The 13,454-nt window shown below is 51.8% G+C and overlaps 1 protein-coding gene across 2 annotated transcripts in view; it reads left to right on the forward strand.

Moving 5' to 3' along the window:
* The window catches only part of CTBP2 (C-terminal binding protein 2), a 156,786-nt gene that overhangs the window by 43,774 nt on the left and 99,558 nt on the right, over window positions 1–13,454 (forward strand). For both annotated transcript variants that reach the window (XM_030334407.1, XM_030334406.1), the window contains exon 2: window positions 5,103–5,204. The gene's annotated coding sequence lies outside the window, so the exon portion shown is untranslated. The remainder of the gene's footprint in view (window positions 1–5,102; window positions 5,205–13,454) is intronic.

Here is a 13,454-nt window from a genome sequence, read left to right on the forward strand (position 1 = left end):
CAGCTAGGCGACGGGCTGGATGGGAGGCATGTTGGTCTCAGTGACCCAGTTGGGAGTTCAGGTTTTATTTCTTTTGAGAGAGAGATCGAAGGGCAGAGAGAGACCATCCCAAGCAGGCTCCACGCTGTCAGCGCAGAGCCCAACACGGGGCTCGAACTCCCGAACCGTGAGATCATGACCTGAGCTGAAGTCAAGGTCGGACACTTAACCGCCTGGGCCTCCCAGGTGCCCCGAGGTGGGTTTGGTTTTTAGAAGGTGCTAATGATGACAGTCTGGTCCTGAGGTCTTGTGTCAGGATGGATGACGACTAGCCTTTTCTGAGTACTTGTGTGCGGCCCCGGGCCGGGCTTCCAGATCTCTTCGAAAGGGCCCTCTCGCCTGTGAAGCAGGTGCAGTCTCCGTCTTGGGGCAGAGTCCCAGGTCCTCTTCACCCATGGAGCCTGGGAGTGTGTGTGTGTGTGTGTGTGTGTGTGTGTGTGTGTGTGTGTGTGTGTGTCTGTGTGTGTGTGTGTGTGTCCAGCTAGCTCTCCGTGCCCTTCTCAGTGGCCCTCTATTGGGTAATTTCATGACTGCCTGAGGTATGATTATTGCAGACGACTCTTGGGTTTTCTAAGTAGTAGATGCTGATGGGGTCCCCTGGATCCGAGATGAGGCTGTGGATGCCAGGAGCAGGTTCCAGATGAGGCTGGTGCTCTCGGGGCACCTGGGCCACCTGCTCTGTCCACATCTGCCGCCTTGAGGGTCTTGGGCTGATTTATTACAAGGGCAAAGCTGAGCTGCCCTTCAGCTCCCTGGCCGCCTGGAGACGATGAGTAGGAGGGGCCCCACTGGAGAGCAGCAGGTAGAGCCGCCCCCACCACCTATGGCAGGACAGTGGGACAGGCATTTTCAAGCCTAGATGACCCAAACATGAGTAGCCGGAGCACAGAGAATCCAGGTGGGGTTCGGGCCAGGCCTCCGGTGATAACAAGAGCTGACCATCAGAACCTTAGATGCTAGAAGCAGCATTAGAAGGAATTCACACAGAGCAGGTGCAAGTCATTGGGTGTTTTGTCCCAGAGGGGATGCCTGCAGCAGGTGGGATGGTGGGGAGAACCCAGGCTGAGCGCCCGGGTACCCTCGCCTCACTGCAGCTTGGATGGTAGAGGGCCTTTGGTGCCCTGCAGGGCACGGGAGCTGTAAGGAAAGACGGCCGGAGTTCAGGTGAGAGCAGGATGGATCCTCCCCGAATGATCCAGAAGGCTGCCATCAGGCCTTCTTAGAGCTTGCTCCGGCTCTTCACAGATTTTCCAAGGTGCTCATCTCATCCCATTTCAGAAGAGTAGTCTCACTAACTAGATCCCTGACAGTAATTTTCCTAGCCTGACTTCAGGTAAGAAACTAAAAATCCAGGAGGAGAGGGATCCTTGTGGGCCATGTGCCCTGAATTGTCTGTTTCCTGTACATAGAACGCCCCAGGACACGGCCCGGCTGAGACTCCTCCAGGCTCTGCATGCTGCCGTTCTCCCCGGTCTTGTTACCCTCGGATGTGGGCGGAACACGTTTGCCAAGTGATGTTAAATAGGCTCACCCAGGTTGATGGTGCAAGCCAAAAATGGGAGCCCTTCTCCCTGGCCGGACGCGGGAGCTGACTGGTGTTCGTCCGCCGCGGCCGAGTCACCTGGTGGACTATCCCCCACTTGGGCTTCTGAGGTTGCTCGTGGAGGAGTCGTGGTGGTTTTAATCAGCCGAGTCATTTCTGTGCCTTGTTGTGTACTCCTGGAAGTTCTTACAAAAATCCCGGTGGGTGGGGCGCCCGGGTGGCTCAGTCGGTTAAGCGTCTTGTGATCCGGCGGTTTGTGGGTTCGAGCCCCGCGTCCCGCTCTGTGCCGACAGCTCGGAGCCCGGAGCCTGCTTCGGATTCTGTGTCTCCCTCTCTCTCTGCCCCTCCCCTGTGCTCACTCATGCTGTCTCAAAATAAGTAAAATAAACATTTAAAAAAAAAAGAAATCCTGGCGGGTCTGCAGGGTACTTTCTCTTGCACATTGGGCTGTGGTAACAAGGGTTTGTGGGTCGGTAGCTCCAGTTTTTTTAAAAGTACTTCTTTCCACCTTCAAGTAAGAGTGCGCGCTGACTTTAAAGATTTTGACCGTCTTCCAAGCCTTTTAACTTTCTTAATCTGCTGAATAAGCGGTCCCGGTTGGCTTGGGCAGTCTGCAGGCACTCCCGAATTTGTCACCTCCTCTGTGAAGCCTTCCAGCCAGGCAGAGTTGTCTGCTCCTTGTTTCATTAATTTTACTCTGAAGTGTCTCAAAGTAAGAATCTGTACCCACCGGTAAGATTAGGTAACTGTGAACGTGTTAGTGTGTTTCTCTTCAGAACTTTGTTTAAAAACAAGAAGTAACTGTACAGACAGTGCTCGATTTCACTTCACCAATAACGTTTCCTTCCCTCCCTGCTTTCCAAAAGGGACCTTTTCCAGGGCACCTGGGTGGCTCAGTCATTTAAGCATCTGACTCCGGCTCAGGTCATGATCTCACGGTTCGTGGGTTCGAGCCCCGCGTCGGGCTCTGTGCTGACCGCTCAGAGCCTGGAACCTGCTTCCGATTCTGTGTCTCCCTCTCTCTCTGCCCCTCCCCCACTCACGTTCTGTCTGTCTCTCAAAAATAAACATTAAAAAATTAAACAAAGGGACCATTTTCTGTTATACAGCTGGTCCGTGAATAACATAGGGTTAGGGGCATTGGACCCCGTCCCCACCCCCCCATGCTGTCGAAAATCTGCATAGAAGTTTTGACTCTCCCCAAATTTAACTACCAATAACCTATGATTGGCTAGAAGCCATAAATAACAATATAAACAGTCCATTGACACACATAGTCTGTTATATAGGCTGTATTGTTAAAATCGTAAGCGAAAATACCCTTCTAGGACCGTATTCTATTTTCTTGAAAAAATCCGCATGTTACGTTGACCCGCACAGTTCGCACTGATGTCATTCAAGGGTCAGCTGTAGATACAATTTCCTTATAGTTTTGGACATGCCTTGTTTACACATTTATGTGTCTGTAAACGTTTGAGGATATGTGGTTGTGCAGAGCGTTGGAAATGGAACGAAAGGGGAAGCCAGTGACCTACAAGGACAAACAATACTAGACCAAGGATGTAAGTTCTGTTCTGCAGTTAGTTACACATGTGATTTTCTGCTGTGTTCCAGACCTAGTGAGATCCAGAGAGGAATCAAATGTAATCAAGGCATTTAACATTCAGGAGACTCAGAGGGGTGATTGGGTGGCCCAGTCAGTTAAGCTTGATGTCATCTCAGGTCATGATCTCATGGTTCATGAGGTCAAGCCCCATGTCAGGCTCTGAGCTGAGTGTGGAGCCTGCTTGGGATTCTTTGTCTCCCCCTCCCTCCCTTCCCTCCCCCTCCCCCTTCGTCTCCCCCCCCCCCCCCCGCCCCTTCATCGTTACAGAAGGCGTTACAGAAGACCTCTAGGAGATGGGTTTTGAAGGGTGAACAGGAGTTTGCTAAGCAAGCCTCCTGAAAATCAAGATGGTTCCTCAATAGGGTAAATGCTTAGTTACTAAACATGAAACTTACTTGTGTCTTGGGTGTTCGCCACCACTGAATAGCCTGGCGGTCTCTGTCCCCTCCCTGTCACCCCTCCTTGGGTTGGAAAGTTTGTGGCCTAAGGTGGTGTGGAGGCACAGCTGGGAGTGAATTATTTCTTGACCTCACATGTGATAACCGTGACTGTAGAGGCCACCCTTTTTCTGAATACTCCGGCAGGGCCACACCTGCCCTTGGCCTCCGTTCTAGTTGGTGGTGTGGGAGCCGGCTGGTGCCCGCGCACTCAGATGCCCTGATTCCTTACATTGACGGGAGAACACACAAGTATGGGGTCCTTTTGAGGGGGGAGCGGATGGACCTGGGAGGTGCAGTGGTTCCTGTCTCTGACTTGCTGCATAATTAGGCAGGTTACGTCCCAGAATTGGATCCCAAGAGATGACCCCATTGTTTTAAAGGAGGAGACCGTGGATAAAGAAACTCCAGCTTCCTAAGATTCAAATGATTTGAAAAGTAGAGTGCGGTGGGAAGCTTGGTTTCTGTCATTTCATGCACTTCTTGAAATATTAATCAACCATTTGAATCCTGGTTGATTAGAATCTGGGCCCCCGGAAGGAATGGTCAGGTTTGACCGCGACAGTTCGCTTCCGGGATGCATACCTCCGCTGTCTCACAGGACGTGAGAAAAGACTGCCGTGAAACGTGGACGGTCCGGTTTGCATAACACCTGCAGTGTTGCAATCCTGTCTGTTCTTCGTGGGAAAGCCACCGAAAAGACACCTGGACCCGCTTGCCCGGGTGCCTTTGCCTTTTCAGGCAGCTAGAGGAGCCCCTTCCCACCTGCCCCTCTTACAACTCGGTGCGAATAGGAAGAGGTTCAGATAATGTGATGGCACCATAGATCTCCTCTTCATTCCTTGTATAGTAAAATAAATGTGAGTGCTGTTTAATGCATCACCTCATTTCATATTGCATTTGCCAAGAAAGTGCAATTTTATTGAACATTAGGATTGAATTCTTAACTGAGTAATCAATTTCAGCAGTAAGTTAAAATGCCTTCTATTAATGGTCAACTGCAACCGTTAATCAGAGTTACCGTGGATTAACAGTTGTCAGCATTTATGCTAATAGCACGTATAAACCATGGGCTTATGAATTGCACTTCATACTTCCATATTTCTCAAACAGTTGGTAATACTTTTTGCTTGAAGGTATTGATTGTTTTGTCCCTTTGCTTGCTACTTGAAGATGTAAAGGGATGTAAATGATATTTTCATGGTGATGACACAATATCACCTTCTGGTCTTGTGCGCTTGGCTTTGTGTCAGAATAGATGGAAAGGGTTCATTTGTTCTGGTGCTCTGCTGTTTAATTTGATCTGGTGTGTGACTAAAGCAAGACAAATAGTATTTTTAATGAAACCATTTAATAACCTCTGGTAGCTTAGAATCGAAGGCACGGGGAAAATGCAATTAAGCAATGGCTAGATGTAAACAACAACAGAAAAAAATCACTGCTTCGGTTCCACTGACCCAATTCATTGTGCTTTCAGAGTTTCGTCGCCTTAAATGGTTTTGAGCCAATGAAGCTGGATTCCCTTAAAAAGACGGACGGCCCATCGTGTGAACGGTAGTTTGTGGACAGATTTATATTGGTGAGTTATTGTAAAATATCTCCAGGTAAAAGTTCAGGTTTTCTAAGACCCCTCTGGAATGCGTTTTCAATTAGTTGATGACTATGGATCGCCAGCAGGCTCTGGATGTTTCACTGGGATGTCTAATAGCAGGATCATATTGATTGTCTTTCAATTAATTGCATCTGGTATTTTCATTTATCAGAAGCAAAATACATGTAATTAACTCTGAGGCAATATAGTTCAACGTAAAGTGATTGTTGCTGCTGCTGCTGCTACAGAGATAAGTCAACGGAAATTACACTACTAGGAAACTCAAGGCAGAATGGAAGTCGTGTTACGACTTCTCGACGTATTAATTGCAAAGAATAAAAATGAATTAGGGAAATCGTCTCATGCTGTCCCAGGAGGCTTGAGTAAAAAGGTAGATAGACGTCTAGAGAAAAGAAAGCAGCTTGCTGATGAAGGCACATCTCTAATGAGCTTAGATTCTTAGCGTTACCAACCTCGAGGATGTCTTGAACACCTAACGATTTTTTCTGGTGGACTTGATTGGGGATGTGGGTGTGCACAGAGGAGAGCGTTCAATTTTGCCTGCACTCATTTGGACTGTGGCTGAGAAAGTATCGATTGATGTCTTTCAGTCCTTACCCGTGGCGAGGTTTGGAGGTCCAGAGTCTAGTTGCCACATGCCGTTAGCCATTTTTCACAAAACCTGCATCTTACTCAAAGTCTCAAAATGGCAACTTCTCAGAAGTGATTGATTTTTATCCTGCTGGAAAAAAAAATGTTTTCTCCTCGAGCTAACAGCGTCGTTTAAAAGCAAGAAAAAGTGTGAGAGCAGATCTTCCGCGTGTCCTGTCACACCTCTGGGCACGTTCCCCAACGTGTTGGATCACACAGAGCCTCCGGTTCGGGAAAGGGCAGGTTCCGCCCTGCAGGCTTGGGCCCCGCTTTCTTCGGAGCCGGGGCCCGTGAGAGGCTTGCGGTGAAGTCGCCTGAACCCAGCAGGCCGCGTGGGTTGTGGCCCGGGGAGGGGTCTCACTGAGTGTCCCCGCGAGGTGGCAGGATCAGGTGGAGATCCTGATGTCACCACCTGGGCCTGCCAGGCGCCCGCCCCCCCCCCCCTCCCCCCCCGGCCAGCACTAGTCTCTTCCAGGCATTTGGAGGTTTTATTCGTGCATCAGTAATGGGGCAGTGATGGTCCCCCACCTGCCCTGCCTTCTAAGATGAAACTTGATCAAGAAACCCAGAAACCTCTCCCAGGCGTGACCCAGAGGGCTGGCCCGACCACAGGCCACAGCAGAGTGTGCAGACAGAGGAGACCCCTATCCTTGGAGTAGTTCTAAGACTCTTAGCCCTTGGGAGGACGAGAGACTAGAAATGTTGAACATTCGTTGGGGGGACGGCATTGAGCGTTGCCTATCAAGGCCAACATTTCTTTCTCTTCTGGCTTTCTCCCACTCTTCTAACAGAAACCTTTAGCTTAAGACCCCATGTGCTGGAGTCTAATCCAGGATTCTCAGGCAGAGATACTGTTGTTACAGAATCTTTGTGGGCCTGGGGTTGGTGGGATGTCGGTTTCCGTGTTGGGTGTTGAGGCCAAAGAGGTTTTCAGTGGCGTCACCACTGTGACGGCGATGGAGATTCATTGGACTCCCACGGGCGTCCAGTTCTGTGGCCAACTATTTTATAGACCTTGGAGAGTTGGAAAACTATGTCCTCTAAAGATAAGCCTATGGGAATTCATAGTATAGGGATGAAATGGACTTTTTATGTATCTATATATAGATCTATAGATGTGTAGACATAGATATGTAGATAGAGTGTATATATAGAGAGAGAAGATAGAGATCTATATAGATCGCAAACATGGTTGAGTAACCACATTTTCATTTGGCTCAACCTGATCATTGAACCACCGCGGGCTGCTGTTTATCGGTGGTCTCGATCCAGAGAGCTGAACGTTAACGTTGCATAAATGCATCTGTACCGGAATGAAATTGCAACACGGTCCCTATAACAATGTTTTCCCAAGAACTGAGCATGCTCAGATGCTGGCCGGATAGGCCGGTTCCCCCTGCTGTGTTTGGGGCATGCTTTTGGGTGACCCCTCGGAGGAGCTTGAGATGTGCGGTACCGCGTGGGAGCTGACCGTAGTCAGAGCATCGTTACTGTGCCAGGAGGGTGCCTCTCTGCCTCCAGTCGGCCCGGAGTCCCCAGCACTGGGCATCCCGCCATGGGGCTTTACCTTTGCCCCGACCACCCTCACAGATACAGAGGGGACCCCTACACGTCCTTAGAAGCGTGTGTTCGCTTCTGGACCTCTCCTCTGTGGCTCATCACTGTGACCAGTAAGTTGTAGCTCACTTTTTGGTGGCTGCCCATTCAGCCCCACCTGCAGTAGATGCACGGCGACAGAAGAGGGACCACGTGTTGATTTCACCGCGGTAACTCACCTGCTGAGGTCTCTGGTCTACACAGAGCTTGTTTAATGTGGGCAGAGGAGAAGGAAGTAGATGAAAAGCACAAAACTCAGGAAAACCACAGCCTCCAAGTGGCAAACCCGAGAGGCTCTGGAACCGTTTGTACGTCATTTTTGACCTTCGTGTTTTTGAGTATGTCCCCATTTAAAAGCATTCTGTGCCTGTTATTCTAGACTTCGTTAATTTGGTTTGTGGCCTCGTAAAAATAAACTGCAAATGACACATTTAAGTTTTCTCCCCGCAAAGAGGCTCATTTTCTCATTACGAATGAATAACGACATGTGACGTTTCCATCTTGCACTTCTGTTGTAGGTTTTTTGCTCTTCCTTCTGTATGTTGTTACTTGTTACAATGAAAACCCAGCATGCCTTTTGCTGGTTTGCTGATTCCCCACCCCCCCCTCCCCCACCGCGACCAGAGTTGCATTCTCCATCCGTGGGTCATTGTTGTCTTTGCACCGTTTTGTTATTGAGCGTCAGTGTTTGCGTCAGCACCCAGGTACCTTGTAATTGCCACAAAAGTGGCAGTGGGGGGAATAAAAGCACTTTTTGTTACATGCCTACACATAAGTGCAAATGCAAATCAAAGCTCTTCGCCTTCGTTCTGTACAGTGATGGGGGGCGGGTAGCAGTGGCTGTGGTTTGGCAAAGACACGGCAGCGTATCTAGCTGCTTGCGCACAGAGAGCTTGTGCATGGTGTTATTTTGACGGATCGGATAATGATGTGAATGCTGGACCTACTTCGCGCGCGCGCCCACACACACACATCACCGACGGCCGCAAGCTGAGATCCCCAGGGCGCTGGCGATGTTTGTGCCTGGTGGGTGTGGAGGGCCTCACCCGGTCTGCTGTGGGCACCAGGCTGTGCTGGCCATCTGCAGTGCGGCTTTAGTGGACCAGCAGGGCTCTGTGAAGCCCTCTGCCTGGTTGTTGGAGCCTCTGCCCTGTTTCTGCCAAGACAGATTTCGTTCCGCAAAAAGCAGAAGGGAAAGTATTGCCCTACTCCAGGAACGAATAGCTTACACCGTGGGGTCCGCTGGTCGTGGCACCGCGGCCCCCCAGGGTCCTCCGGAGCTCTTGGCCTGCACTAGGGACGAGCCATCCTGCTCCAGGTGTTCGGCCAGAGGCGAGGCTGCCAACATCGGAAACCACAAACCAGAGAAAGATATGCAGGGCCTTCTATCTGTGGGGGAACTCTCGAGATGAGAAACAGCCAGGAGGCTGAGCTGGGGGCCGGGGTGGGGCGGGGATGCTCCTGGAGCTTCAGCCATCTCTGCGGAAATGGGAGGAGGACCCCAGCTGGGCTCTGGGTTCTTCAGCCTTGTTGGGATTCTACTCCTGAGCCGCACATCCAAGCTCACATGGTAGCCGTTCTCTGGGAGGGGGTTGATTCAGCCCTTGTTCTTTCCTCCTGAGACCCTCAAAACCCTAGCCCGGCTCCTGGGCAGAACCACAGAGGTCATCCGTGCAGCCCCCTGGTTTCCGTTCTTGGGAGTTTATCCCTGTCCACGCTGCACGGGTCCAGCCTCCAGCTCCGCTGGTTCTAATCCCAGCCAGTTAACCAGCCAGGGAGGTGCGGAACCGGTCTTAATTTTCGCTCTGTCGTCCGTCTGTCCGGAATAAGCACGCCCGCCTGTATCTTCCTGGGGTTCCCAGCCGGGGTGGGTCTCTGCCTACTTGTGCTTCTGCTGGAGGGCCCAGCTTGGGAGGGGGTGGCTGCCCGTGGCCCTCTCCCCTGGTGGGGCAGGAGCTGTGACATTATGGAGCACGCCGTCCTTGTGTTCCGCTGGGAGACGTGGACATGCGGGCCACCTCCCTTTTCAAGATCCCCATTTTATCAGTGAGGAACTTGACGGTCCGATCTCTGTGCCAGCACCTGGGGCCTGTGAGAGAGAAGAGCTGGAGACACCGACCAGGGAGCCCCAGACTCCGGTTTCCCCTCGCCCCCGGCAGAAACCCTGCAGTGTCGTGACTTGCTTTACCGGCATCGCGGGACCCCTTGGTGGCTAGTGATGCCTCCTGGGGCCCGTGGCTGTTCTCAAGTGTAGGATGAGTCTGTCCCTACCCCAGGCACTTGGGTATGTGTGAAGGGGGGAGCGTGGGCCACTGCTTGTCCCCGCGGGTGCGGCTGTGGTGCAGGACTCGTGCACAGAGAAAGCCCCTTTCCTTCCTCTGGTCTCCCCAGTGGACAGCGGAACAGCACCCCAAGTTCCCGGCAACCAGAGGTGATTGTCAGCTGACCGAGGCTTGACACATGGGTGTTAGACGTGTTCGAAGGAGAGCAGGGAGGAGGAGGAGGTGACCTGCCAGGGTCAGGGCCCCACTGGTTGAAGGATACGATATTTTAAGTTAACGACAAGTTTCGTAATGGGGATTGTGGATGTGGTTGTGTGAGTGGGTGGGGAAGTGAACTTTCTCTTACCAAAAACATTAGGATCCTGGGGCGCCTGGGTGACTCAGTCTGGTTAAGCGTCCGACTTTGGCTCAGGTCATGATCTCACAGGCGTGAGTTCGAGCCCCGCGTCAGGCTCCGTGCTGACAGCTGGGAGCCTGGAGCCTGTGTCTCCCTCTCTCTCTGCTCCTCCCCTGCTTGTGCACTCTCTTTCTAAAAACCAAACAAATATTAAAAAGCAAAAAAAAGGGGTGCCTGGGTGGCTCAGTCGGTTAAGTGTCTGACTTCCGCTCAGGTCACGATCTCGCGGTCCGTGAGTTCGAGCCCCGCGTCTGGCTCTGGGCTGATGGCTCAGAGCCTGGAGCCTGCTTCCGATTCTGTGTCTCCCTCTCTCTCTGCCCCTGCCCTGTTCATGCTCTGTCTCTCTCTGCCTCAAAAATAAATAAACGTTAAAAAAAAATAAAAAGCAAAAAAAACCTATTGGGATCCCTAATCGGGCAGTCCAAGAGTGATTAACAGGAGAGGAAAAGGTTATTTTGCGTGTTTTATTTGGTGTGTGTGTTTGTGTCACCACTGTGACCACTACCTCGAGAATGCGTTAGACCGTGAACTTTTGTTTTTAACCTGGTGTGACTTTTAAGTAGTTTCTGTTGCGCCCCGCCCCCCCTCAAGGTTTTCATGGAGGGACGGACGCCGCGTCTCTGGGTTCAAGTGTAACCTGGCATCACTTTATCAATTTTGCCGCGTCTCCCCGTGCCACAGATGCTATAAGAAATATGCCACACGCGGCTCAGGAAGTGGCCCGTGTGACCCTGAAAGAGCTCCGGATTTTCAGAGCGTTTCGTCATCCGATTTCGGCGCCCTGATTTAAGCGTTTTCTGAAACGAGGCTTTGGGCAATGGCTGTGAGTCCGGTCGTCCCCGGAGTTGGTGTCCCCAGGTCTGTTGTCTGTGGCTCCTGTCTGACTCCCAGCAGAACACTCCTGCTTGCTTGATTGATCGACTCCTTTATTTTTGGCAAACTGGGTACCTCCCACCTGGCCCCATGCTGTTCGAAATCCAGTCTTCTCTGCTGAGTACATTCGCAATTAATGCTTTCCACGTAGCAATTAAGATAATTCCCCTAGACTTGTACCAGTTAAGGATATATAGGAGGTTTGAAGAGAAAATGCGGTGTAGTTCATTGGGTTTTTTTTTGGGGGGGGGGGTACGTGGGTGATACATGAGAGCGTGGGCCACGAGTGGACTCCTGTGCCAGGGGGGAAAAAATGGAGCATTTTCCTGTACTTAATCCTAAGAAGCAGCCTGAACGATGACATTTATACATATTTCATAATGTGGTTTCTTCAGGCACGGGGAGCAAACAAATCAGTTTCTCAGCAGTATACTATTTAAAAGACCCAGCAACAGCCTGTGGGGTAAGTTGGAGATGCTGTTAAAATTAATTATATATGGCAAAAAGATAGAACATTAGGGAAAAAAGTTAGTGTGTGGAGATTAAAAAAAACACGAACCGCGGACGAGGTGCAGTTCTGAGCATCCGATTCCAGAGTTTCATTTCCGTTCCTTCATAATTGGGCGCTGACAACAGTGACTCCCCACAGAGGACCCCGTTCCCCAAGTCCCCATCTTTCCCCAGGCGGGCAGGATCGGGCGTCCCCGAGAGCTTCTCATCGGATCCGTTCGGAGGGGGCCTTGATTTGTCAGACTGTGTTGTGCCGTCTTTTCATATAGGAGACGGGGCAGAAAATGAGTCTTGGTGGTAAAGCTATCTGATTCCAGTGCCTTGTAACCCAACACCTTTGCTGTGGTCGCCTTCCCTCCTTCCGGTTCAGCTATACATTGTTTAACTCAAAGGAAACCTTTGTTGGCCTGGACAGGTTGTAATCTACAACTCCTTGAAAAATTCAGCCGGATCGGGGCAGCGGGGCGATCGCTCTCCATCGGTTTCCATCGGGGGCGGGGTGGGGCGGGCTGGTGCTTTTGCTCATGAGCACCAGATCCTCGGACCTGGCCTCCCCGCTCTGGGGCAGCGTGGGATGTGGGCTTAGCAGTGTGTGGGTTTGCTGGAATGCCCCTTGGCCCCTCCGGCCGCGGCCGTCTCTGCAGACTGAACACCTGTGTCTCCTCCCACAGGTCGGCGGGACTGAAGTCGCCCTGTGGGATGCCATCTGGGGGGGGGGGGGCTCTGTGTCCTGGGAGGTCCAGACTCAAGCTGCCCTTGGCCTCAGCCGCATCTCTTAATCAATGTGATCATCTAGTGAGATTGGCTGGAGTCCTCGCATGGGTTGCCTGAGCAGAGGAGGTGGCCTGTGACCTGCCCTGAGCTCTTAGTCACTGATAGCACGGGTTTTAGCAGGGATTTTAGTCTCTGATGGTGCCGAGTCTTCTGACTCTTATCAGGGTGAAATGACACAATAAGGGTTAAGGAGCAGGGCTCCGGGGGCGCCTGGGTGGCTCAGTCGGTTGAACGTCCGACTTGGGCTCAGGTCATGATCTCACGGTTCGTGGGTTCGAGCCCCGCGTCGGGCTCTGTGCTGCCAGCTCGGAGCCTGGAGCCTGCTTCGGATTCTGTCTTCGTCTCTCTCTGCCCTCCCCCGGGCATGCACGTGCGCTCTCTTTCTCTCTCTCTCTCTCTCTCTCTCTCTCTCTCTCTCTCTCTCTCAAAAAATAAACATTAAAAAAATTAAAGAGTGGTGCTCTGTTGACATGGAACCTTCCAGAGTGATAACTGTAAGCTCCCGAGGAAGAAGCCACGGCCCCCTTCGTTTTCTGTACACGGTCCGCATGTTATGGACTACAATAAATGGTCCACAGACGACTTATTGAATGAGTGGATCCCAGGCTGCGGTGGGGCCAGGGAGGTGTGGACTGGGCTCCTGCTGGAACCATCCCAGCATCTGTCTGGAAGGGCAGGGTTGATTCTGCATTAGCTGGGGAGTGGATTCTGCAGACAGAAGGCAAACCAGCATGACCTACTACCTGTCGGGGAAGGGGGGGTGGGGGGAGCAGTATATGCGTTCCCGAAATAATAAAGCCATGTTCCCGAGCTTTCCGAGGCAGGAAGGCAAAGGCATGCCCCCGCCTCCCCTGTGTACAAGTTGGGTGGGGAGTTAGAATTCTCCGTGGCTTGCAGGTCCTCCGGGGTGCCGTGCTTGCGGGAGCCTTGCGGGCAAGGGGGCTTGGGGTTCAGCCGCCGGCACCACATCTGAGCAGGGATTATGAGGACAGAAAGAAGGTCCAACTGGCTCCCAGAGCCTCGTGGCTCCTTCAGGTCCCTTGGGACTGAAGGACAGATGGCCTGTGTATTAAATTCCTTCGTGAACCCCGGGCGTGAACTCAAGGGCAGCTTGTGTCTGGACCTCCCAGGCCTGCCTTGCCTGCCTTTGGAGGT

The sequence above is a fragment of the Lynx canadensis genome, chromosome D2 (assembly GCF_007474595.2).
Source record: "Lynx canadensis isolate LIC74 chromosome D2, mLynCan4.pri.v2, whole genome shotgun sequence".
NCBI classification, from domain to species: domain Eukaryota; kingdom Metazoa; phylum Chordata; class Mammalia; order Carnivora; family Felidae; genus Lynx; species Lynx canadensis.